Source organism: Phyllobates terribilis, unplaced genomic scaffold (genome assembly GCF_046119375.1).
Source record: "Phyllobates terribilis strain yellow unplaced genomic scaffold, ASM4611937v1 Scaffold_3__8_contigs__length_932513732, whole genome shotgun sequence".
NCBI classification, from domain to species: domain Eukaryota; kingdom Metazoa; phylum Chordata; class Amphibia; order Anura; family Dendrobatidae; genus Phyllobates; species Phyllobates terribilis.
In genome coordinates this window covers 62,865,565-62,892,272 of record NW_027362763.1, presented here as the reverse complement: position 1 = coordinate 62,892,272, position 26,708 = coordinate 62,865,565, and the positions used below count along the sequence as shown (strand labels likewise).

At 45.8% G+C, this 26,708-nt stretch overlaps 1 protein-coding gene across 3 annotated transcripts in view; it reads right to left on the bottom strand.

Annotated features, from left to right (window-relative positions):
• SUPT3H (SPT3 homolog, SAGA and STAGA complex component) overlaps positions 1–26,708 on the bottom strand; it is a 633,482-nt gene that overhangs the window by 383,903 nt on the left and 222,871 nt on the right. The gene's annotated exons all lie outside the window — the stretch shown is intronic.

Sequence of the window (26,708 nt, the reverse complement as noted above, 5' to 3'; positions counted from 1 at the left end):
AGACAGCTATTAAGTCTCCTCTAAGCCTTCTTTTCTGCAAGCTAAACATTCCCATTCTTCGTAGGACATAGTTTGCAGTCTGCTCAGTCTTTCAAATCTGAGATCTAGCTGTAGGATATCCCTGGATAATCTCAATATAAGAAGTTGAACAGAATTCGGAAACAGCATTAATGAAAAGTAGTCAATGGGACCAAGCAGTAATACCAGTTACAGCCCATTGACAAGGGTGGCGATGTTTCCGAGAGAAGGGCATCCTTGCAGACCTTTACAAATATGCATTAAAATGAATGATCTAAAAAAAACAGCGCGCTGTACTGATCTGACCTACAAATGTCAGCTACTCTCCCGAAACTTTCTCCGCTTAATCATTTTTCTGACTAAGCACTTAAGGCTCCTTCACAATCACCTAGTGTATTTCTAGAGTTTATTTATATAATGTACGCCTGATACATTCCTACTGCACATTTGCAAAAGATGAATGTTTTTCTGACCGTGTCTGTGATTTGCTGTGACATGAACCAGCACACGGGCAAGTTCTACAAAGAGAAAGGTGGGGAGGGGAATCCCTCAGATTCCTGGATTGAGTTGCGGCACAAAGCTGTCCTGAGCTCCACTTTCAATCACCGCCGAAGGAACTGCATGTTACGTGTGGTTATAGAAATCCACACATCAATCCTTTTAGACCTGAGCCACCAGATGGTTTTCACTTTGACCCTGGCAAGCTGCATGGTTCAGCCACAACTAAAGAGGTTAGTATAAAATTACATAACAAGCTCAAGGTACTTGGCAATGGAGATGACCTATCTGGGCTTTAACATATCTAAAGAGCTTCTTAAAATATATATTATGCAAATGTAAAATGGAGTGAATCACGACTACGCGGTACCCAAGGACCATCCACCGTCAGGTGCCCATGTGACAGTCGGAGATACGTTCAATGGACCTTGAAATGAAAAACTGGTCCACATAGGAGGCCAAGGATTGTCACTTTATAAAAGCTGGTGGAGACAAGAAAGTAATGCCATGTAGGGTGCAGAAACTTTTCCCATCAAGGGAGACCCCACTTCCGTTCTGTAAATTTCAACCGTGAGTGGCAAGCTGACTGTTACCGATACCCAACAAAGGTTGAGTTTCACATTAAGCTTTTTCTTCGCGTTTGGCATATGCCCCAAAAAAAGCTTCCACCACACACGCCAAATGTTTCAATAGGCCTCATGGTACCAGAGAATGCCAAGAGAGTGTTTTTTTTGGCATGTTCGAGAATAGTAATCATTAGAATATAGATGTGTCCACCCTTACCTTCGCTGAAATTTGTTTAAAGGGATTGTCACTGTTCTATGACTTCCAGAGAAGAACTACTTCCAGAGCCAACGCAGACCTCTGGAGAGGGCTGTGCTGTCTATGCGGGGATCATGGAAGGAGAGTATGACTCCATTGGTTATTTTCAAACAATTCATGCCTAAAAACCCTTTTATGGACTCCAATTTCTCATTAAAAAAGGAAATATGAATACTCTGTTAGGAGATGTTTATGCTCTAAGTTTAGCCACCCAGTGGAGGCTTGCAGTCTGTGAAGGGTTTTGCAAGAATGTTGTGAGGATATATTGATTTTGTATTTTACAAAATTGGAGTGCTTAGCAAAATCTGAAGGAGGATCAGCATGAACACATCGGATTCCAAACAGTAAGGCTAAGTGCCCACGATGCAGAAATGCTCCAGATTTATCCTGAGCGTTTCTGCATCTCCCTGGCAGAAAAAACGCATGCGGATTGTACATGCGGATTGTGCATGCGGATTGTGCATGAGGATTGTGCATGAGGATTGTGCATGAGGATTGTGCATGCGGATTGTGCATGCGGATTGTGCATGAGGATTGTGCATGAGGATTGTACATGCGAATTGTACATGCGAATTGTACATGCGGATTGTACATGCGTTTTTCCTGCCAGGGACAAGCGGAAGTGAAGCGTTCTTCACATGCATTTCCGCAGGTTGACAAGTGCTTTCCAAGCGATTTTAGCAGCACTTGGAAAGTGCTTGACAACTTGGTCACACTATATAAATCCATGCAACCGGCATGGATTTTATATAGTGTTACCAAGTTAGTTAAAAAAAAGAATAAAAATGGTAAAAAATAATAAAAAAAAAACATTACATTCACCTTCCGATGGCCTCCGGTTTCCTTATCCGATGTCTCCGGTCTCCTCGGTGTCTCGCAGTGGTGTAAAAGGATCTTCCATGACGTAATTTAGTCATGTGACAGGTCACGCGACTGCCGTCAGTGGTCGCGTGACCCGTCACATGACTAAATGAAGTCATGGCAGGTCCTTTTAGACCATCGCGAGCTGCCGGGGAGCCAGGACGCATCGCTGAGGAGACCAGGGGCCATCAGAAGGTAAGTATAATGTATTTTTTTATTTTCTTTTTTTTTTTTTTACAGGTACCATGGTACCCGGATCTGGATGAGAGTCTCCTCTTCTCCAGACCCGGGTACCATCCGCACATTGAGTCGCTTAATATCCTCATGTGCACATGTAGTCATTCGGATATTAAGTGATTCAATGTAAGTCAATGGTGGCAAAATCGCCGCGATTCTGCAAAATAATTGGTAGTGCTGCGGATTTTTCTGCAATGATAATCAGCAGCGGAAATTTCGGCAGCATGTGCACAGCAAATGCAGATTACCATTGGGGAACATTGCAGGCCTTCTACCAAGCATTTTTTAAGCGTTTCTGTGGCGGAATTGCCGCTGCGGAAACGCTTAAACGCATAGTGGGCACACTGCCTAAGACGCAATCAAAAAAAATAAAATGGCATAAAACAGGAAACAGGGCAATAAGTAAAATAGGTAAGTACTTTGGAGTTTGATAGACAGATTGTTTCATCATTAAGACTTATGCTTCCTCTAGAAACTGCCTTACAGGAAATCTGTCCCTAGCTTTTTGTTACATAATCTGAGAGCAGCATGATGTAGAGACAGAGACCCCAATTCAAGCAATGTATCACTTACTGGGCTGCTTGTTGTAATTTTAATTAAATCACAGTTTTATTATCAGGAGATTATCACTAGAGGACTAGTAAACGTGCAGCTAAATAGTTCTCTATAATCATGAGCCCCACAAGCCCACCCCCCCTCCACACTGATTGGCAGTAATAGGTTATACAGAGCACAGCATTCAGAGTACTAGTAGATCTGCAACAGATAAAACTGTGATCTTATCAAAACTGCAGCAAGCAGCACAGTAAGTGACACATCAATGGAATCAGGGACTCTGCCCCTACATCATGCTGCTGTCTCATGGGGTAGCAAAAACCTGGTCACATACAGTACAGACCAAAAGTTTGGACACACCTTCTCATTTAAAGATTTTTATGTATTTTCCTGACTATGAAAATTGTACATTCACACTGAAGGCATCAAAACTATGAATTACCACATGTGGAATTATATACTTAACAAAAAAGTGTGAAACAACTGAAAATATGTCTTATATTCTAGGTTCTTCACAGTAGCCACCTTTTGCTTTGATGACTGCTTTGCACACTCTTGGCATTCTCTTGATGAGCTTCAAGTGGTAGTCACCGGAAATGGTCTTCCAACAATCTTGAAGGAGTTCCCAGAGATGCTCAGCACTTGTTGGCCCTTTTGCCTTCACTCTGCGGTCCAGCTCACCCCAAACCATCTAGATTGGGTTCAGGTCTGGTGACTGTGGAGGTCAGGTCATCTGGCGTAGCACCCCATCGCTCTCCTTCTTGGTCAAATAGCCTTTATGCAGCCTGGAGGTGTGTTTGGGGTCATTGTCCTGTTGAAAAATAAATGATGGTCCAACTAAACGCAAACCGGATGGAATAGCATGACGCTGCAAGATGCTGTGGTAGCCATGCTGGTTCAGTATGCCTTCAATTTTGAATAAATCCCCAACAGTGTCACCAGCAAAGCCCCCCCACACCATCACACCTCCTCCTCCATGCTTCACGGTGGGAACCAGGCATGTAGAGTCCATCCGTTCACCTTTTCTGCGTCGCACAAAGACACAGGGGTTGGAACCAAAGATCTCAAATTTGGACTCATCAGACCAAAGCACAGATTTCCACTGGTCTAATGTCTATTCCTTGTGTTCTTTAGCCCAAACAAGTCTCTTCTGTTTGTGGCCTGTCCTTAGCAGTGGTTTCCTAGCAGCTATTTTACCATGAAGGCCTGCTGCACAAAGTCTCCTCTTAACAGTTGTTGAAGAGATGTGTCTGCTGCTAGAACTCTGTGTGGCATTGACCTGGTCTCTAATCTGAGCTGCTGTTAACCTGCGATTTCTGAGGCTGGTGACTCGGATAAACTTATCCTCAGAAGCAGAGGTGACTCTTGGTCTTCCTTTCCTGGGGCGGTCCTCATGTGAGCCAGTTTCTTTGTAGCGCTTGATGGTTTTTGCAACTGCATTTGGGGACACTTTCAAAGTTTGCCCAATTTTTCGCACTGACTGAACTTCATTTCTTAAAGTAATGATGGCCACTCGTTTTTCTTTACTTAGATGCTTTTTTCTTGCCATAATACAAATTATAACAGTCTATTCAGTAGGACTATCAGCTGTGTATCCACCAGACTTCTGCACAACACAACTGATGGTCCCAACCCATTTATAAGGCAAGAAATCCCACTTATTAAACCTGACAGGGCACACCTGTGAAGTGAAGACCATTTCCGGTGACTACCTCTTGAAGGTCATCAAGAGAATGCCAAGAGTGTGCAAAGCAGTCATCAAAGCAAAAGGTGGCTACTTTGAAGAACCTAGAATATAAGACATATTTTCAGTTGTTTCACACTTTTTTGTTAAGTATATAATTCCACATGTGGTAATTCATAGTTTTGATGCCTTCAGTGTGAATGTGCAATTTTCAAAGTCATGAAAATACAGAAAAATCTTTAAATGAGAAGGTGTGTCCAAACTTTTGGTCTGTACTGTATTCCATTTTAAAGTCAAGTGTGGCTCTTTAAAGGGTTACAAAATGAAAATTTGTGCAAGTCATAGAAATAATTGAAATTATATAAGTCATCTCATAGTTATCATAGTGAATACTATAATAAGGCTAGCAGTCTATTAACTTTTATATAACCCTTAACTGCGGCTGAGACCCCTCTACTTCCTCCTCCTGCAAACAGGTAATTAAAGTTGGTCATGTGATAGATTACAAACACAAATTCCACCCCCTAAGCTTGCCTAAGAATACGGGTGGTGACAAATTTAGGGCTCTTGCCTCCCTAACTGCAAACAACTCATTTGTTCCATTAAAGTTGTGAATATTGGAGCTTTTTAATGGACATCCAGGGTCCTACAGTAATGAAAGTCATGTTTTCGGAGTCGTGACAAAGTGGAAAACATAACACATTGTCTTGCGTCACTGGGTGGTTATGGTAACACTTCCAAATTAATATCGGGCAGAGGGATGACGATATGTATGCCATGTTTCCTCTGTATGGATAGATAAAATCGTAATAGGAAATATGACAGTATTATCTCCCACCTGGGACCTCCAGGGGCGAAGACATCATAGAAGTTGCCTGATCCACCGGAGGGGAGGTATGTGGGCGTAACTTGTGTTAATAAAAGCAAATGCCAAACTATAACCTTTGTCAGTCCTGGGATATACAGTTCACTATAGTTCTGTCCGTTTCTAAAAACAGAGAGAGCTTCCCTTCATAAAAGTCAGACCAACCCTGCAATATCAGGATTAGTACATTTCTTCTATTTATCCATTTTATTTTATGTAATTGTATATACTGTATTGTTTTTTCCATGTTGTACCATCTTTGTATATTTTTATAAACACTGTCTACTTTTCGGATTAAATATATAAAATTTAACAGCTCCGTTCCTCGCGCCCCAGAAGCAATACCAGAATGCCAAGAGTGTGCAAAGCAGTCATCAAAGCAAAAGGTGGCTACTTTGAAGAAGCTAGAATATAAGACATATTTTCAGTTGTTTCACACTTTTTTGTTAAGTATATAATTCCACATGTGTTAATTCATAGTTTTGATGCCTTCAGTGTGAATGTACAATTTTCAAAGTCAGGAAAATACAGAAAAATCTTTAAATGAGAAGGTGTGTCCAAACTTTTGGTCTTTACTGTATATTTATTCTATGTGTTGGAATCGGATGTATATATATACACTATACGCTCACTGTGAGTCCCCCAATAACTAGCCTAGAAGTGAAAACCGCAGCGGCTTCATCTATCACTCGTCAGCCAATTGTGTAATGGTCCTAAATGATTGGAGGCAGTGAAGTGTTCCCTAACCTTGGTGTTCTCCTTGGCAAATTGGTACCAGCTAGAACATCTATATGATCTCTCCCTGCTGTGTTTAACTGACAGTGGATAGGTGATCATTTTATGACTTGAGACCCCATCCGATCCCAAGAATGTGTCACTGAAATATCCCGTTGGAATGGAGAGGTTTCTGTACTTATGCGTTACTGCTCCTCTCACCTTTAATGGGACTGCCAGAGAAAGGTGACCTCTGAAATGGTTTGTTGCAATAGAGCCAAGTATAAAGCCCTGTCTCGGGTAACAATGGGGGACCACTACTAGAATTTTACCTTGAAAACCTTTTATGGAGCCACACTTGACTGGGAAGCGCTTAGTTGCCCATTGATTAGAAAGTTATCACCTATCCATGGTGTCATTTTTCAATGTCAGAAATGACCCTTTAGCTAGGTTTACCGATAGACAAGGGTCTTCTAGAAAGCAGGAAAAAAATCCCAGTAACCAATCAAAATATTGTATTGTAAATGCTGAACACTATCGGGTCTTTGGGAGTTTATTTTACCTGAGATGACAGTCTCTAATAAACTGTCAGAATAGATCTTTAGATCTTGATTGGTTTACATTTAGTCCAAAATTCTTCTTTAAAGATATACCTTGTTGTCTGTGCAAACTGCCCTCGCTAAAGTAAACGGACTGTGGAGAAGAGCTGTCTGTACTCCGGAAGGCACAGTGGTTGTCTAAAAATGTATCTATGTTATTCCACATCGAGGTGACAGCTGCAGAAATTCAAGCGTTTACAGAAGGCTAACTTTATCAGGACCATCAAATATTAAAATATTGGAGTCGGAAACTCTTGGAGTGTATAGAAAGATTGCAGTATACAAGGATTCGCTGTAAGCCAATGTCTTGGTCAAGGGTCGTAACCAGAAGATTGACAGCTGATGAAGCCAGTAAGTGTTCTACTGATCGTGGGTTATATTTATGATATTTTTTTTCTTTTCAGCGGGCAAAGCAAGGAGAGAATTAAATGTTTTATTCACTGAAGAAATTGTATCCAAAAATATCTTTCCCTCTTTCTTTAAAATTTGGAACAAAATCAGAGGGGGGGGATGTGTTAGAAAAGAAGGGAAAAAAAGAGAAGCCTGAAGAAGAGCTATGGATGGCAGACGACATATAGGAAGAAATCAGATGTAAAGACGAAAGCAGTAGGTAGAACTAGAAAATGTAACAAAAAGAAAGAGGAGAAGAGGTCATTTCCGAGATATAAATAAATTGTTGAACCATGACCAGTCTTAACGTTCTGTAAAAGAAAAAAAAATGCTTAAAAGGGGTATTTTTCAGGTTATTGCTTTAGCTTTAAGATGAAAATATCTAGATTTGCAATTGACTTGCTTTTCTATGAGCTCTGGTTCTTTTGTTGTGAGAGCTTTTATACTACACAGCATACAGCTTGTTTCAAAGGAGCCAAGGTCCCAAAGCATGGCTGAGTGTGAGCTATAACTAAATTTCAGGAGAAGAGTTAACTCCTAAGATCCTAGCCACTTCTGTCCAGCCCATTGATTCCTATACAGCAGTTATCAGATCACTTCCATCTCCCTCCCCTCAGCTCAGCTGCTGACAAGCTGTTAGAAATCTTGCAAAATCACCAGCACCACAGCATTCATAGCAGTTCTTTTAATTAAGATACTCACTTTCCTAAGCCATGGGCATGTTCAAATGCACTGTTTTTATATGCAAATATAGTGATAGCACTGTACACTTCAGTACAAACCCCTGATAGATTTATAGTTCTACTGTAACATTCAGCTAACACAAGTTTTGCTGCTACAATTCTGCTATTACCCAGAACCGTCACTCAAGGAGGAGTACCTGCGCCCCACAGGCCAAAGAATAAGGAGATTCAGGGCTGTGAGGTGCTCAATTCAGTAGTTATGAATACCCCTTTAATATGGCATTATTTCAAATGTGGTAGGATTGATGGAAGAAAATAGAAAACATTGATTAGTAGGTAGATTTAGGTATAAATAGTTTGCTGATAATTGAGGCTACAGCAGAACATAAACATAAATGTTACTTGATAAATAATGGACCTTATTTTACAATTGGGGGGGGGGGCAAAAATATCAAACCTAATCTACATAAGGTCAGAAAAGATGTCCCGCATCAAAGTGAAATATGCTCACATGCAAACTGCAACGTGAACATATCAAGAAAGCAGTAATTAAGTTATGTACATCATGTTCCTTTGGAGATAAAGGGCATGTCGCCTTTTCCAAAAATAAAAATTCTTTATTTCTGATCCATTAAAGCATGTTCTGCTAGTTCATGAGACCTTCTCTGATGCATAGCTGGAGCTAACTGCGCCCTTAGTCTCTCCAAAGGAACATAAATTATACCGCCAGTCAGCAGATGAAACGGATGCCACACACAGCGCGAAATCTTCAATATATAAAGGTGGCGAGTTAAAATAATGTACATCATCAATCATGTTCGGAAGATATTTGGTGGTTTCTCTAACTGAAAAATAGTGATCGTTCTAAAAAGGTCACTAGTTTGATTCAATGGTTTCCTCCAACAACAACAAACTGGAAACTATTTAAAACGGATAGACTTTTTTTAAAGTGTAACATTTGCTGTAGAAGATTAAATGAGGCTTTATTCTAATTCTGCCATTATTTATTTAGGACATATGAATATCATAACTTGGTTCTCCCCCTGTTAAGAAGAGCTTAGGGTATCTACAGATGTGGTCTTCCTTAGCTTTATTCTTGACTAAAGATGAGAGGATTGCTTCACGCAACGATGGTCCACTGTCCAGGTCAGTGCTCTCTGATTGTGGACAGGACCCACACAAATTTCTTGAGATTTTGGGTTCCTTGGAGCGGCATTTGATTCGCCGGCATGACAATGTTTTATTTGTCCCGTCTTGCCAGCCGGGCTAATCTAAGCTGAGACTGGGATCCTGGAGGATAAGAACATTTGCAGAGTTTCTGTCCTGCCCTGGACAGTAAACCGAGGTTGAACGAAGAGATCCACTTATCTCTACTCTAGACTCAACAAACTACATCCCAAAATTCATGGTCCAAGGTGAACAACTTTGAAAAAAAACTTGTGATACTCTGTCAAAAGAGGTCTATGTAATAACTATCCATATGTAGCCACTAGTGATGATCGAAAGTTCTCGAATAACGTGTAATCCGAGCATGTTCACCACCCACTGTAAGCCACCCAATGGTTACGATGCAAGTTACAGCTTATCAAGGGTATTGCTAGTATACCGCAATGTTGTTTGGTGAGAAATGGGAGTATTTTACCAAACTTGAGCAAAAATAAAAGTAAACAGGAGCACCTCCTAACATTGAGGACCCAGGGTGGCCGTGTATTAAATGTCTCCAATTTACTTGAGTATGAGACATTTAATACTACATTTGCTGTATTGAGGAAGCTATTAATAAAATATATTACTACCTAGCAATATTCTTTTAACAAAAAAAAAAGAGCATTATTTTTTTGCAGGACCTTTCTGCTTGGCCTACATAATCATCGGTCCTAAAAACTATTAACTTTCAATGTCACAGAACACAAGACAGAAATAGAATACCAATCCATGATGTTTTGTTCCATCGGTTACAAAGCCACACGGACTTCATTTAAAAACAGTTTCCAAAATAAAGCTTCAGGACTAAATTCATCAGTCAAAAAATAAATTCATCAAATGACCACCCATCTCTAATCCCAGAATTTGTGGGATTGTCTGTTTGTTTTATTTAAAAAAAAAAAGTTAAACTTTTCTCTCTCTACAGCTTCACTGTTTTTCCCTCCAATTGCTGAGAAGTCGCCTGAATTTTAATGGTACCGATTTACTTAAGAAAAACCTCAGGCAGCCTTTTAAGTCTTTGCTTTGCCACAAGGATTTTTTTTTTGGCTTGTTTGTATTTATTTTTCTACAAAATTACCCCATTTTTCTCTCCTCGGACTTGAACGAAGTTTTCATCCCAAGAAATACAAAGATTGTTAATTTTTTCACATGGTTAATGATTATTGTCTTTGGCTCAAGTGTACATTATTTACTGTAAAATGGTTATTGGAAATATCAACAGTATTTTCTTGTTGGGTCCAAGATTTTGTGCGGATTTTTTATATATATATATGCTATATAAATGCTAAAATATATATATATATATTTTAGCATTTTTCTGGATCTCTTCGCTCAGTAATGGGAAAGGCTAACTTCACGGAATACAGATTTTACCTGTGAATTCAGCATTTTGAGAATAAATAAATAAACCAGTCCAGAGAAAAGGAAGAAGCAGATTTCTCGAAGATAAGATATAAAGTTGCTTATTTCACGTGTACTTTTAATTTAGGTAATTAACAACCACATACTTAAAAACTTTAGCTCAGTGGAATAGCTTTTTAATCCATCTCCAAGATAAGTGTCAACTACTAGATCAATAACTATCCGACTGCTGAATGGAGCCGTGGCTCAAGCAGGTCACTCACTCATTCTTCACGGGACTTCTGGAGATGCTCGCCTTTCTCCGGCAGTGTCTATCAATAAATAAGGGTCCTAGAAGTCAGACACCCATTAATCTAGTAGTTGACGCCTATTCTGTGGATATATTATAAGTATATACACATTCACATAAGCTATGCATCAGCACTAGTGAGTATGTTCGGTTAACCCTTTCGGAGAGTATGCTCGGGCGAGTACAGAGTATCTTCAGCTTACTGGGTGTGTACATGATATGTGACTGTTTCTAAATCATTCCTAACATGTATTAAAGCTGTCAAACAGTCGCAAATCATGCACACGGGAGTGATTCCAACATATCACCGAGTACGCTGAAGATACTCGGTACTCGCCCGAGCATACTCGCCGAAAGGGTTAACCGAACATACTCATCACTAATCAGCACTCATTCCAATATTGCCACACACGTAGAAAAACAAATTTGATGAACGCAGATAACATTTTCTAATCAAAGTGTGGTCTAAGGGGTAACATTTCTCCTTGTGGAAAGTGACGTGTCAAGCCCGGCATGCGAGAGTGAGGAGACTTAAAAGTAATGCATCAGATCTCATACTTTGCATTGACGAGAGGTAACACCCCGAAACATCGTGTCTGCAAATTGAGTTTGGCATTTATGACGCGCCCCCAGGGCCGTGGGGTACTTGGCAGCCGGGCCTCCGGTTGCCGGGGGATATCACGGTGGCTGGCCCGGTCCGTGGCCCAGGGCGGTCACTCAAAAAGGGAGATATTATATATATGGGGTTTTAGGGATTTTTCGTGACGCCACCTGTGGTGTCTGGTAAGGATCACCAGCGCTGCAACAGTCCTCTGAGGCAGATGATAGGGCAGCTTGAGATGGAACGGCTCGCCACAGGTGGAGCGGGCCTCAGGGCAGTGTAGATAAATGGAGGAGGTGCGCTGGGCGATGTAGTGCAGGGAGGGAAATGGCACCGGCGAAATGAAGGAGCGGAGGCAGCTCAGTGCAGTCATCCAATATTTACTCACAGTTCTTAGACAGTCCACAGGTGCAATGTACTGATGCAAGCCTCCCGGGTCGCACTGCGTTCACCAGGCAGGGGTTCAGTCCTTCCTCAGGCAGCTCGGGTGTACCTGGCAGAACCCCACTTACTTATGTACCACTCTAGACCGACTTCACGCTGGGTCTTACTCCCTGCTGCCCTGCGCTTCCCACTGTGAATCCTGTTCGGGTGCTGCGAGGTCCCCCCTGTCCATCGGAGTTGCACAGACCTGCTTGACATTACTTGGATTGGAGTGAGGTTTTGGCTTCTGGCTATAGAAGTCAGAAGCCTCCGGTTTTTCCAGCCGAGGCCTGAAGCTGCACGACTTGGCCAGGGGCCGGTCCCCTTCTTGCGGCCTAGATCCTCCTGACACTTGGCAGGTTCGGGGTCTACGGGTGCCGCCTGCACTCACCGTACTCCCCTAGGATCCTTTTTACAGAACAGAGCCTACTCCCTGCTCCCCTCCTGGACCTCAGTCCTGGACCCTTGTAGTGGAGCAGAGCTCCTACAGAGACTCTGCTCCCAGACTGTTCCTCTGAACTGTCCCTGCTCCAACTCCTCGACTGTTAAGATGTCTACCTTTTTATACATCTACTGTATGAGTGCTCCCATGAACTACTTCCTCCACCCACACCCACTACTGGTTCCCCCCACCCCAGCCAGGGTCAGGGCTCAGCAGAAAACTACATTGCGTCTTGCCCCTCCTGCTGGCCTGGGGTAGGGTAGTGTTGGATGCAGGTGTTGGGGTTCCGTGCAGCACTCCTTCCTTACCTGAGAGAAAGGGAGACACCACACCTCTGGGTGAGGTGCAGTACCTCTGTGGCGACCGAACCCTCAGGGGCGCCACATTTATCCTAAGTCATATTGTAAGGCACGTTGAGAAGTCGATATTGACTTTTAGGATCGCTGCTTCCAATAGGTGGCTCTAGAGTTCAAGTCCTCTCCCTCACTGAAGAGACAATTTGCATATTTAATTTCCCACAGGAGCATTGCATGGCCTATAAGTCTCCTCAATCTGACATGCCAGGCTGGACATGTCACTCTTCACAAGGAGAAACGTTAGCCCTTAGACCCTAGTCCAGAGCCTTTAACCTATTGCTATTTAATTCGAGATCAACATAATACTGGGGGCAGAGAGCCCAATTTCAGTGATGTGTTAGTTATTAAGCTGTGCGTTTTAGCTTCAATACAATCAGTGTTTTATCAGCAGGAGATAATCACTTCCTGATTAGGTCTAACATGCATAGCAGTCCAGCTAATCTGTGTATCCCCACCCCCCACCACTGACTGGCAGCTTGCTGACAATTTAAAACAGGAAGCTGCCAATCAGAGATGAGGGCGGGGTTAACAAATCTCAGCATTCCGACCACTGCTACATCTACAGCAGATAAAACAGGGATTCTATCAAAGCTGTACCAAACAGTCCAGTAAGTGATATATTGCTGGAATCAGGGAATTGTGACCTATATTATGCGGTTATCAGAGTATATAGCAAAAACCTGCTGACATATCCTTTGAATTTCTATCGACTTAAGTAAACATGTAGTACCACCCCCTATGGGTGACAGCTGTTAGCCATATATCAATTTGAAGCTTCAATTTGGCAAAATGAAAGTCCAAAAATCTTTTAAAATGACACATCAGTATACAGTTATATGAAAAAGTTTGGGCACCCCTATTAATCTTAAGCTTAATGTGTAACGGGTCTGGGAGGCGGAACCTCTGGGCTACTATACAAGGGAGCGGTCCTTGTAAGGGAGCGGGTGGCGACCAGGCAGGCAGTCACAGCAGGTGACCGGGACAGTCTCTGGGTGTACGGGCAGGAGGTCACGGCAAGTGATCAGGGCAGTCTCTGGAAGAACGGCCTGGAGGTCACGGCAAGTGACCGGGGCAGTCTCTGGAAGAACGGGCTGGAGGTCACGGCAAGTGACCGGGGCAGTCTCTAGGTAAAGGGTAGGTACGACCTGTGATGGCTGAACCTCCAGGTAGGCTAGCAAGGCAGATGGAGGATGTGTGCTCCCAGGTGAGCAAGCGAGAGTCTCTGGAATAGCAGGTGGTCACAGCACGTGACGGCGGAGCCTCCAGGTAGGCAAGCAGGCAGGTAGCGGAGAAGCGCTCCCAGGTGAGCGGGCAAGAGTCTCTGGAATAGCTGGTGGTCCCAGCACGTGACAGCGGAACCCCCGGGCAGGCAAGTAGGCAGGTAGTGGAGAAGCGCTCCCAGGTGAGCGGGCAAGAGTCTGGAATAGCTGGTGGTCACAGCACGTGACAGCGGAGCCTCCGGGCAGGCAAGCAGGCAGGTAGCGGAGAAGCGCTCCCAGGTGAGCGGGCAAGCTGGTCCATAGACAGACTGACCGGAGTTGTAAGGCAGACCGTCGGACCTCAGGCAAGCAGGCAGGTAGCTGATGTGCGCTCCCAGGTGAGCGGGCAAGTTGGTCCTTAGACAGACTGACCGGAGTTGTAAGGCAGACCGTCGGACCTCAGGCAGGCAGGCAGGTAACAGGAAATCAGGCAGGATTAGGACAGCAAGCTGGCAGGAATCTGGCAGGTAACTGGCAACGGGACCTGAGGGCTGAAGCAGAGTAGAACGGTGCAACAACATTGCTCGGGCACCTCCATTTTGGAGGAGGTGCCTTATATATGGTAAAGTCCTCTGGCCATTGGCCGGGGACTCCTTAGGACGGCGCGCGCGGCCCCTTTAAGAGGGAGGGAGGGCGCGCGCGCGCGCCCTAAGCACAGTGGCCGTGAAGGAGCGCGCGCTGCCAGCAGAGCGGGAGAGGGACGCCGGGCACGGAGCAGAGCGGTGAGGGGAACAGCGTCCCTGCCTAGCAGAGGGCAGGGACGCCGGCACTACAGTACCCCCCCCTTTAGGCCCCCTCTTTTTTAGGCCAGATAGAAATTTAGCTAGGATGAGAGGGGCATGGATGTTCTCCCGGGGCTCCCACGTTCTCTCCTCAGGACCAAACCCCTTCCAATCTACCAGAAAAAAGGTCTTTCCTCTTACCCTTTTGGTGACAAGAATGTTCTCTACCTCAAACTCGTCCTCAGCAGAAACCGGAGCAGGAGGCGTACCTGTAGACTTGGAAAAAGAGTTAAGCACCACGGGTTTGAGGAGAGATACATGGAAGGAGTTAGGGATCCGTAAGTTGGCCGGGAGTTTCAATTTATAGGCCACCGGGTTGATCTGACTGATGACCTCCAGAGGACCGATGAACCGAGGCCCTAACTTGTAAGAAGGTATCTTGAGTCGAACATATTTAGATGAGAGCCAGACTATCTCCTGGACGAAATTGTGGAGGATCCAGGCGTTTTTTGTCAGCGTGTCTTTTCATACGCTCGGATGACAGAAGGAGTGCGGACCGGGTACTCTCCCATATGGAGGAAAATTTGCTAACGAGAGATTCCGCAGCTGGGTTGTCCACAGAGGTGGAGACAGGAAAAGGAATCCGAGGATGCTGACCAAAGACTACAAAAAACGGGGATTTGGAGGAGGATTCGCTCTCGTGATTATTATAAGAGAACTCGGCCCATGGTAGGAGATCCACCCAGTCAGAATGGTGGGCATTAACGAAGTGCCGGAGGTAACTGGTCAGGTTCTGATTGATCCGCTCCACTTGACCATTGGACTGTGGGTGGTAAGCGGAAGAGAAGTCCAGGGTGACGTCTAGTAGTTTACAAGTGGCTCTCCAGAAACGTGAGGTGAACTGTACCCCACGATCCGACACGATGTGGAGGGGCAGGCCATGAAGACGGAAGATGTGGCGGATAAAGTCTTTAGCCAGCTCGGGTGCAGACAGAAGGCCTGGCAGGGGAATAAAGTGAGCCATCTTGGAAAAGCGGTCAGCGACCACCCAAATGACTGTACAACCGGCAGAGACGGGGAGATCAGTTATAAAGTCCATTGCTATATGCTGCCAGGGGGCAGCAGGTACAGGAAGCGGAAGGAGGCGTCCGGCTGGCAGATGTCTCGGGACTTTGTTGCGGGCGCAGGACACACAGGCAGAAACAAAGTCTATTATGTCCTTGTGCAGGGTAGGCCACCAATAGTGCCGGGCAATAAGCTGGAGGGTCTTTTTCTGACCGGCGTGGCCAGCTAGTTTAGACGAATGGCCCCAGTGTAGGATCTTCTCCCGATCAGGTACTGAAACAAACGTCTTACCGGGAGGGAGACGATTTAGACTCACGGGAGCCACCTGCATTACTCTGGCGGGATCGATGATATGTTTAGGTTCTTCCTCGAGATCGGACACCAGAAAGGATCGGGACAAGGCGTCTGCTTTGACGTTTTTGTCAGCCGGGCGAAAATGAATAACAAAATCAAAGCGAGCAAAAAACAAGGACCACCGGGCTTGGCGTGGGTTAAGTCTCTGGGCATGCTGGAGGTAAGCCAAGTTCTTGTGGTCAGTGTAAATTATTACTGGATGAAGAGCCCCCTCGAGTAGGTAACGCCACTCCTCCAACGCCAGCTTGATGGCCAATAACTCTCGGTCTCCTATGGAATAGTTGCGCTCAGAAGAGGAGAAGAGTTTGGAGAAGAAGCCACAAGTTACCATTCTCCCGGAAGATGATTTTTGAGTAAGTACCGCTCCGGCTCCAGAGGAGGAGGCGTCAACTTCCAGGAAGAACTGCTTGTTGCCGTCCGGGCGATGCAGCACCGGGGCGGAAGAGAAGGCCTGTTTTAGGGAAAGAAAGGCCTCCTCTGCTTCGAGCGGCCACTCTTTGGGATTAGTACCCTTACGGGTGAGCGCGGAAATTGGGGCAGTCCGGGAAGAGAAGTGCGGGATGAAGAGGCGGTAATAGTTGGCGAAGCCCAGGAACCGTTGAATAGCCTTCAACCCCTCTGGTCGGGGCCATTTATCGATGGCAGACAGTTTCTCAGGATCCATTTGTAGGCCGGTCTGAGAGATAATGTAGCCCAGAAACGGAAGCGAGGTCTGCTCAAAGAGGCACTTCTCATATTTAGCGTAGAGATGGTTCTGCCTGAGCCTGAGCAGGACCTGACGAACATCCCTCCGGTGAGTCTGGAGATCCGGAGAGAAGACCAAGATGTCGTCCAGGTACACCACTACGCAGGAGTAGAGAAGGTCCCGGAAGATGTCATTGACCAACTCTTGAAAGACGGCAGGAGCGTTACAGAAGCCAAAGGGCATTACCAGATATTCATAGTGGCCGTCCCGGGTGTTGAATGCCGTCTTCCATTCATCCCCCTGACGGATACGAACCAGGTTGTACGCCCCACGGAGGTCCAGTTTGGTGAAGATTCTAGCCCCCCTCAGACGATCAAATAACTCCGGAATGAGCGGAAGGGGGTACTTATTCTTCACCGTGATCTGGTTAAGGCCTCTATAGTCTATACAGGGACGGAGAGAGCCGTCCTTCTTTTTGACGAAAAAGAAGCCTGCTCCCGCCGGGGAGGTAGATTTCCGGATGAATCCCCTGGCCAGATTCTCCTCAATATATTCGGACATCGACCGGGTCTCAGCAGCGGATAATGGATAAATACGCCCGCGGGGAGGAGAAGTACCAGGTAACAGGTCGATAGGGCAGTCGTATGGTCTATGAGGTGGTAGTGTCTCTGCCTCCTTTTTATTAAAGACATCAGCATAAGACCAATAAGGAATCGGAAGTCCAGGTAGATTAGCTGGGGTAGGAGAAGGACGGACGGGATGAACGGGAACCAGACAGGTCTTATGGCAGCCCTGTCCCCAGCGAAGGACTTCTCCGGTCTGCCAGTCAAGAACGGGTGCATGTTTCTGGAGCCAAGGTAGGCCTAGCAAGAGGGCGTGAGAGAGTCCAGGCAGAACATGGAAGGAGATACTTTCAGAATGCAGCATTCCCACCTGCAGAGTAATGGATTCGGTGATGAGTTGGATGGGGCGTGGTAAGAGCCCCCCATCCACGGCAGCAACAGACAAGGGTACAGCCAGAGGTTTGGTGGGGATGCGGTATTTCTCTACCAGGGACTGTGAAATAAGATTCCCGGCTGCTCCAGAGTCCAGTTGGGCTAGTTCGAAATAACGGTTCTCCCCGTAGACGATTGAAACTGACAACAGCAGGGATGGAGAGGATTTATTCTTGTCTAGGTGGACCTCTCTGAGCGAACCTAGACACAGGCGTTTCCCGACCTCTCCGGGCAGGCACGGATCCGGTGCTCCTTACTGCCACAGTAGAAGCAGGTCCCCTCGGCACGGCGTAAGTCCTGACGGGTCTTGACCATCTTGGTCTGGTCGACCTGCATAGGCTCAGGAGGGTGTACCTGGTTAGAGACAGAAGGAGTGACGGGTTTCTGAAAAGTAGGAGCTAGACGTGGTAACCTCCTCTCACGGGTGACCTCTCTGGCACGCTCCTGGAACCGTAGGTCAATCCGGGTGGCAAGAGTTATTAAGTCATCGAGAGTGGTAGGAATGTCCCGACCGGCAAGTTCATCTTTAATACGGCCGGACAGACCCTCCCAGAAGACGGAAACCAGAGCGTCGTTATCCCAGGCCAGCTCCGAGGCAAGGGTACGGAACCGTATGGCATATTGGCCCACGGTGAGACTTTCCTGACGGAGGCGTAGCAACGATGATGCGGATGAGGTCTTCCGTCCGGGTTCGTCGAAGACTTTCCGGAAGGCCGTGAGAAAAGCAGGCAAGTTGGACACCAGGGGGTCTCCTCTCTCCCATAGAGGATTTAGCCAGGCCAGGGCCTCCCCGGTGAGATGGGACATGATGAATGCAATTTTGGCTCGGTCGGAGTTAAACTGGTGGGACAATAGTTCAAAGTGCAGGGTGCACTGATTTATGAAGCCCCGAGCCTGGGCTGAGTCGCCTCCGAAGAGAGGAGGTGCATAAAGACGAGGTCCGGGGTAGGATATCATGGTGTTAGTGGACAGCGGAGCTGCCGGATTGCGAGACATGGCACTGGCGGAGGTTGCTGGTGGAGCAGTCAGAGTGTCCAGGCGAGTATTGACATTTCGCAGGTGACCCAGGATGGACTCCTGTTGGGACCTTTGACGGGACAGTTCATGACACAGGTCCGAGAGCGAGGGAGCTTGGGTGCCACCGGGTTCCATGGCCCGAGCAAACTGTAACGGGTCTGGGAGGCGGAACCTCTGGGCTACTATACAAGGGAGCGGTCCTTGTAAGGGAGCGGGTGGCGACCAGGCAGGCAGTCACAGCAGGTGACCGGGACAGTCTCTGGGTGTACGGGCAGGAGGTCACGGCAAGTGATCAGGGCAGTCTCTGGAAGAACGGCCTGGAGGTCACGGCAAGTGACCGGGGCAGTCTCTGGAAGAACGGGCTGGAGGTCACGGCAAGTGACCGGGGCAGTCTCTAGGTAAAGGGTAGGTACGACCTGTGATGGCTGAACCTCCAGGTAGGCTAGCAAGGCAGATGGAGGATGTGTGCTCCCAGGTGAGCAAGCGAGAGTCTCTGGAATAGCAGGTGGTCACAGCACGTGACGGCGGAGCCTCCAGGTAGGCAAGCAGGCAGGTAGCGGAGAAGCGCTCCCAGGTGAGCGGGCAAGAGTCTCTGGAATAGCTGGTGGTCCCAGCACGTGACAGCGGAACCCCCGGGCAGGCAAGTAGGCAGGTAGTGGAGAAGCGCTCCCAGGTGAGCGGGCAAGAGTCTGGAATAGCTGGTGGTCACAGCACGTGACAGCGGAGCCTCCGGGCAGGCAAGCAGGCAGGTAGCGGAGAAGCGCTCCCAGGTGAGCGGGCAAGCTGGTCCATAGACAGACTGACCGGAGTTGTAAGGCAGACCGTCGGACCTCAGGCAAGCAGGCAGGTAGCTGATGTGCGCTCCCAGGTGAGCGGGCAAGTTGGTCCTTAGACTGACCGGAGTTGTAAGGCAGACCGTCGGACCTCAGGCAGGCAGGCAGGTAACAGGAAATCAGGCAGGATTAGGACAGCAAGCTGGCAGGAATCTGGCAGGTAACTGGCAACGGGACCTGAGGGCTGAAGCAGAGTAGAACGGTGCAACAACATTGCTCGGGCACCTCCATTTTGGAGAAGGTGCCTTATATATGGTAAAGTCCTCCGGCCATTGGCCGGGGACTCCTTAGGACGGCGCGCGCGGCCCCTTTAAGAGGGAGGGAGGGCGCGCGCGCGCGCCCTAAGCACAGTGGCCGGGAAGGAGCGCGCGCTGCCAGCAGAGCGGGAGAGGGACGCCGGGCACGGAGCAGAGCGGTGAGGGGAACAGCGTCCCTGCCTAGCAGAGGGCAGGGACGCCGGCACTACATAATGTTTTATAAAAATTGGTGTTTTTGCAACAGCTATTTCAGTTTGATCTATGTAATAACTGTTGGACACAGTAATGTTTCTGCCTTGAAATGAGGTTTATTGTACTAACAGAAAATGTGCAATCTGCATTCAAACAAAATTTGACAGGTGCATAAGTATGGGCACCTCACCAGAAAAGTGACATTAATATTTAGTAGATCCTCCTTTTGCAAAAATAACAGCCTCTAGTCACTTCCTGTAGCTTTTAATGAGTTCCTGGATCCTGGATGAAGGTATTTTTGACCATTCCTCTTTACAAAACAATTCCAGTTCAGTTAAGTTTGATGGTCGCCGAGCATAGACAGCCCTCTTCAAATGATCCCACAGATGTTCAATGATATTCAGGTCTGGGGACTGGGGTGGCCATTCCAGAACATTGTTATTGTTCCTCTGCATGAATGCCTGAGTAGATTTGGAGCGGTGTTTTGGATCATTGTCTTGCTGAAAGATCCATCCCCTGCGTAACTTCAACTTTATCACTGATTCTTGAACATTATTGTTAAGAATCTGCTGATACTGAGTGGAATACATGCGTCCCTCAACTTTAACGAGATTCCCGATGCCGGCATTGACCACACAGCCCCAAAGCATGATGGAACTTCCACCAAATTTTGTGTTTTTTTGCCGCCATGCATAACGCCTTTTTGTATGACCAAACAACTCAATATTGGTTTCATCAGTCCACAGGACCTTCTTCCAAAAAGAAATTGGCTTCTCCAAATGTGCTTTTGCATACCTCAGCCGACTCTGTTTGTGGCATGCTTGCAGAAACGGCTTCTTTCGCATCACTCTCCCATACAGCTTCTCCTTGTGCAAAGTGCGTTGTATAGTTGCACAGTGACACCATCTGCAGCAAGTTGATGCTGCAGCTCTCTGGAGGTGGTCTGAGGATTGTCCTTGACTGATCTCACCATTCTTCTTCTCTGCCTTTCTGATGTTTTTCTTGGCCTGCCACTTCTGGCCTTAACAAGAACTGTCCCTGTGTTCTTCCATTTCCTTATTATGTTCCTCACAGTGGAAACTGACAGGTTAAATCTCTGAGACAGCTTTTTGTATCCTTCCCCTGAACAACTATGTTGAATAATCTTTGTTTTCAGATCATTTGACAGTTGTTTTGAGGAGCCCATGATGCCACTCTTCAGAGGAGATTCAAACAGGAGAACAACTTGCAAGTGGCCACTTTAAGTAGCTTTTCTCATGATTGCATACACCTGGCTATGAAGTTCAAAGCTCAATGAGGTTACAAAGCCAAAAAAAGTGCTTTAGTAAGTCAGTAAAAAGTAGGTAGGAGTATTTAAAACAAGAAAATGATAAGGGTGCCCATACTTATGCACCTGTCAAATTTTGTTTGAATGCAGATTGCACATTTTCTGTTAGTACAATAAACCTCATTTCAAGGCAGAAACATTACTGTGTCCAACAGTTATTACATATATCAAACTGAAATAGCTGTTGCAAAAACACCAATTTTTATAAAGCATTAAGCTTAAGATTAATAGGGGTGCCCAAACTTTTTCATATAACTGTATATGTTGGACTCATTCATATAAAGACCATAAACCTTTATCTCCAGCTGTGTGGTAGGAACAGGAAAAATAATATTCTCCAAACATAGACACAGTACCGATAAGTGACCGCGGTAATTGACCGCCTGCCTGATGCAATGCAACCTCCTAGGGAAGTAACTGTCAGTGGGAGACAATAGGCCTCACATGAATGAACGCAGCTTCTGGTCGCTGCCTTCCGAAAAAACTGCAACCAATCTAAAAATACTGTCCCACAGCTGTTTAGAATTTATATATATATATTTATATATTTTTTTTTTTTTTTTTTTTTTTTTTTTTTTTTTTTTTAGACCATAGCAACACTGTTTGGTTGTTTCCAATTTTTTCAAACCACAACATAGTAAAAGTGTACTCCGTCTACTGCAAACATAAATAGCAAATGCACGCTTCAGCACTTTTAAAAGGATATGGAAATTGGCAACAAAAATGCAGCTCATGTCGAAAAATTTACGAGGGCTCTGCCATATTTCGAGAGAAATACAATCAGGTAAAAATTAGGAAGATCTCTACCAGCTGGGTGGGTGGCATTTTTTATTTATTTTTTTTATGTTTTCAGTCTCTTAATGAAAGACTCTTATTATACACTCTTCTGGCTCTTGATAAAATAGAGCCAAAGGTAACGTTCGCTTATTTTTCTTTTTACTGCAATATTGCCGCTTATGTTTAACTTCTGCAAACATCTTTCACCTTAGATATCCTCTGGAATCGAAACGTTAAGACGCTCGATTCTCGGGGACGTGTTACAGGAGCTCCGGCTAAATTAATCTCTTTTAAAGCTTTAAGGTTTTGTTCCACAAATTAGTTTTAGTATCATGTTTCGTCCCACACTCCCCGAGCAGCGTCTGTGCCGTTTACGGAGTAGTCGGAGCTTTGGCCATATGTGCACTGACGAGGCTTAGATCTCATGTCTTGGGCTGGATGTTTACATGGCTCGATCGCCCCCCTCCTTACAACTCGGAGGAACACTTTTGGTTCTGTATCTCCATAGATTTAGCACGCGCACACAAACTATCCCAGGTTCTGTGGTTACGACATCTTACCTATGTCCAGCCCTTCATCAAGGTTCTGATGTGAAGCCAATGGGAAAAGGCTTTGACTCACTTCTACTTGCCTCTCCATTCACCATCTGCCAATTTTTTTTTGCTGGGTCCTATTCAAAAATTTTATAGACTTCTAATGCTACTTCGACGCCAAGGCTCATCCTGGACCATCCTTATGCCGCGCTATGAAACCAGTTGCCAAAAAAACGTATTCCAAGAATGGCTAACAGCTCGACTTCCGAACCGGATAAATCATGACTGATGAGTTTCTTTGACATGTGAAAAAGAAAACCTGAACATCTTAACTAGAGATTATACCTCAGTTTAAAGAACACAATAACGGTGTTAAAAAAATACTAATATGTTAATGCTTTAAAATTTAAATTTATATAGAAAGAGAAACACGCTGATAGAAGAAAGATGACAGAAGAAAATTGGCACAATCCGGCCTCATCGCCAGCTCATGCAAATCTGCCCACGTGCGCAGCTCATTACAGCAGTGTCACTGTGTCTCTGAAGCCGGGTGTACGCTTCTCAGCCCCAAAGACACACTGCACCTAACCGGAAGCCATCTTCTAAACTTCCGGTTATGCGCAGTGAGGACCTCTGAAGCCATGAAGTGTACACCCGGCTTCAGAGACGCAATGACGCTGCCGGAATGAGCGGGGCGCAGATTTCCATGAATTGGCAATGAGGCCCAATTGTGCAAATTATGTTATCACCCCCACAGCTGCACTCACTATTCTGCTGGTGCAGTCACTGTGTACATACATTACATTACTGATCCTGAGTTACATCCAGTATTATACTCCAGAGCTGCACTCACTATTCTGCTGGTGCAGTCACTGTGTACATATATTACATTACTGATCCGGTACTGATCCTGAGTTACATCCTGTATTATACTCCAGAGCTGCACTCACTATTCTGCTGGTGCAGTCACTGTGTACATACATTGCATTACTGATCCTGTACTGATGCTGAGTTACATTCTGTATTATACCCCAGAGCTGCACTCACTATTCTGCTGGTGCAGTCACTGTGTACATACATTACATTACTGAACCTGAGTTACCTCCTGTATTATACCCCAGAGCTGCACTCACTATTCTGCTGGTGCGGTCACTGTGTACATACATTGCATTACTGATCCTGTACTGATCCTGAGTTACATCCAGTATTATACTCCAGAGCTGCACTCAGTATTCTGCTGGTGCAGTCACTGTGTACATACATTACATTACTGATCCTGTACTGATCCTGAGTTACATCCTGTATTATACCCCAGAGCTGCACTCACTATTCTGCTGGTGCAGTCACTGTGTACATACATTACTGGTCCTGAGTTACATCCTGTATTATACTCCAGAGCTGCACTCACTATTCTGCAGGTGCAGTCACTGTGTACATACATTACATTACTGATGCTGTACTGATCCTGAGTTACATCCTGTATTATACTCCAGAGCTGCACTCCCTATTCTGCTGGAGCAGTCACTGTGTACATACATTACATTACTGATCCTGTACTGATCCTGAGTTACATCCTGTATTATACTCCAGAGCTGCACTCACTATTCTGCTGGTGCAGTCACTGTGTACATATGTGGCACCCCAGGGGTCTGGTTACCACAGTAATAGAAATATTATGTCTGAGAGCAAGTGGGAGGTTTCTCTGGTCAGGAGCCCTAAGCATGCAACACTGCCCGCCCAGACCTGGGAGGGGAGGAATCTGCCCTTATAAACTGGGTCTGGGGCGGGATTAGGTGAGTCAGAGCCGGGAGACAGTTCCAGACACAGGGAAAGTGTCAGCAAGGAGCTCTGTAGGAGCAGGAGCGAGTGCCAGGGGCTGGAAGCTAGATAGCTCGCCCTGACTGAAAACATTAAGACCGGACACGGAGTCCGAGGCTGTGGGGACATCCAGGTCCAGCAGCAGAATAAAACCGGCAGGGGATTCCATGTCCTCTGGCCAGAGAAGCCCGGAGGCACGGTAACAAGCAAGGGACCAGCACCGCCATCGTGAAGCGGAGGCTAACAGAAGGCCCCAAGTCACCGGCCGTACGGGTGAGCACCACACGGTATACTCAGGGACGTGGGCTACTTCTACCCGCATAGAGCAAGGTAGCCAGGAAAGAGTACAGATAGACGGGGAGGCCTACAACTCCACCTGGCCAGGGGAGATCCTGCTAGCTCTCAGACTGACCAGGCCTCTACTGCTAGCCAGTACTCCCGGGAGGGTCTGCTTTATAACATCAGTAAAGACCCTGAACTGCACTGCACGGACTCTGAGTTATTCCTGCTGCGCTCGTGCACCTTCACTCCCATCATCCACACTAACTGCCCTGAGGCTATACTCCTCCCGTGGGGAGTCATCCCGTTCTTAGCTGCACACACAACACCGGCCTCAGCGGTCTGCCTTGCAGCGGCGGTCCCCACTGACCGCAATCCACGGGTGGCGTAGTCGGACTGTCATCTCACTAATAAGACTGCCACTGAATTGACCACCCTGGGCACGGACCGGGTCAGCGCCACGGAGACTACAACCCCCAGCGATCCGGGTATTCCCTGCACAACACAGGCCCAGGGGGCGCGTCACATACATTACATTACTGATCCTGAGTTACATCCTGTATTATACTCCAGAGCTGCACTCACTATTCTGCTGGTGCAGTCACTGTGTACATACATTACATCACTCAACCTGTACTGATCCTGAGTTACATCCTGTATTATACTCCAGAGCTGCACTCACTATTCTGCTGGTGCAGTCACTGTGTACATACATTACATTACTGATCCTGAGTTACATCCTGTATTATACTCCAGAGCTGCACTCACTATTCTGCTGGTGCAGTCACTGTGTACATACATTACATTACTGATCCTGTACTGATCCTGAGTTACATCCTGTATTATACTCCAGAGCTGCACTCACTATTCTGCTGGTGCAGTCACTGTGTACATACATTATTAGCCATTCTTCTAGGATACAGGACAGTTGTTTTTTTCATGCCTCGGATTTCAGTACAGACCTTTTAGTGCTGAAACTTAAGAGCAAAATAATCATGCTGAGCTAATCAGGCAAGCAAAGAATGCTGAGTGATTTTAGCTCTGAAGGCTGCAGAATTGCAAAACACAGTTTCATCTTAACAAGTCCTTTAATATTTTTTAGTGGTCTCCAACACCCATAATGTGCTACAACAAAATACTGGGATCTTCTGGAATCTTCTTCCTTAGATCCCGTTGACCGGCCTTCAAGGGAGAGGTCCATTCAGCTCAAAGGCTTTTTTGTGTTATACATGTGACAAGGAAGAGGAAAATCCATGTATGCTAAAAAATCTCTCTGTAATGAAGATACCAATAGCGTCATGAACAGGCCAATAAACACAAGATGAATAGGCACTGTATGCACAACACCCCTTTACACCCCATTAATTGGCCAACACACACATACATTTATATCCTCCCTACAGACCACGCCAGGGAATACGGCTCCCGACTCCCCACCTCTCGTCAAAATAGAAATATTTGTACAAAGTTCATAAAACAACTTTTATACCCTATAATATAAAATGCCGCGTACTATGCAATTTTGTTTTACATTCTTGGCTTATGATTTTCTCAGTCAAGGATCATAATCTGCTAGGTATGCAAATTTTATTTTTAGCTGGGTAGAGAGGAGACGATGAAACAACATGGCCGTAAAGTTCAGTGCCGGCTCTAGTTTTATTCATAAATACAGTTAACCGCAATTTTAATGATGGATATCTTATGGTTGTATATTTAACAGTGATCAATAAAGGGTCTAGTGAAGTATAAGGTGATAAACCTCATGTAAGACATGATGAAAAGACCTACAGCGGAGATTTCATCAAGTCCCAAACCAGGGACAATTAGATCTTCATTATATTTATTTAGAAGACCATCAACTCAACTTTCCCACCAGTGGTTACCACTAGGAAATACAATCAGTTACTGATCAGTAGGCGGCCAACTACTGGGAACCCCCGGACACTTCTGGCCACCCAAAATGCAAGGTACGGCAACACTAGGTTAAAGC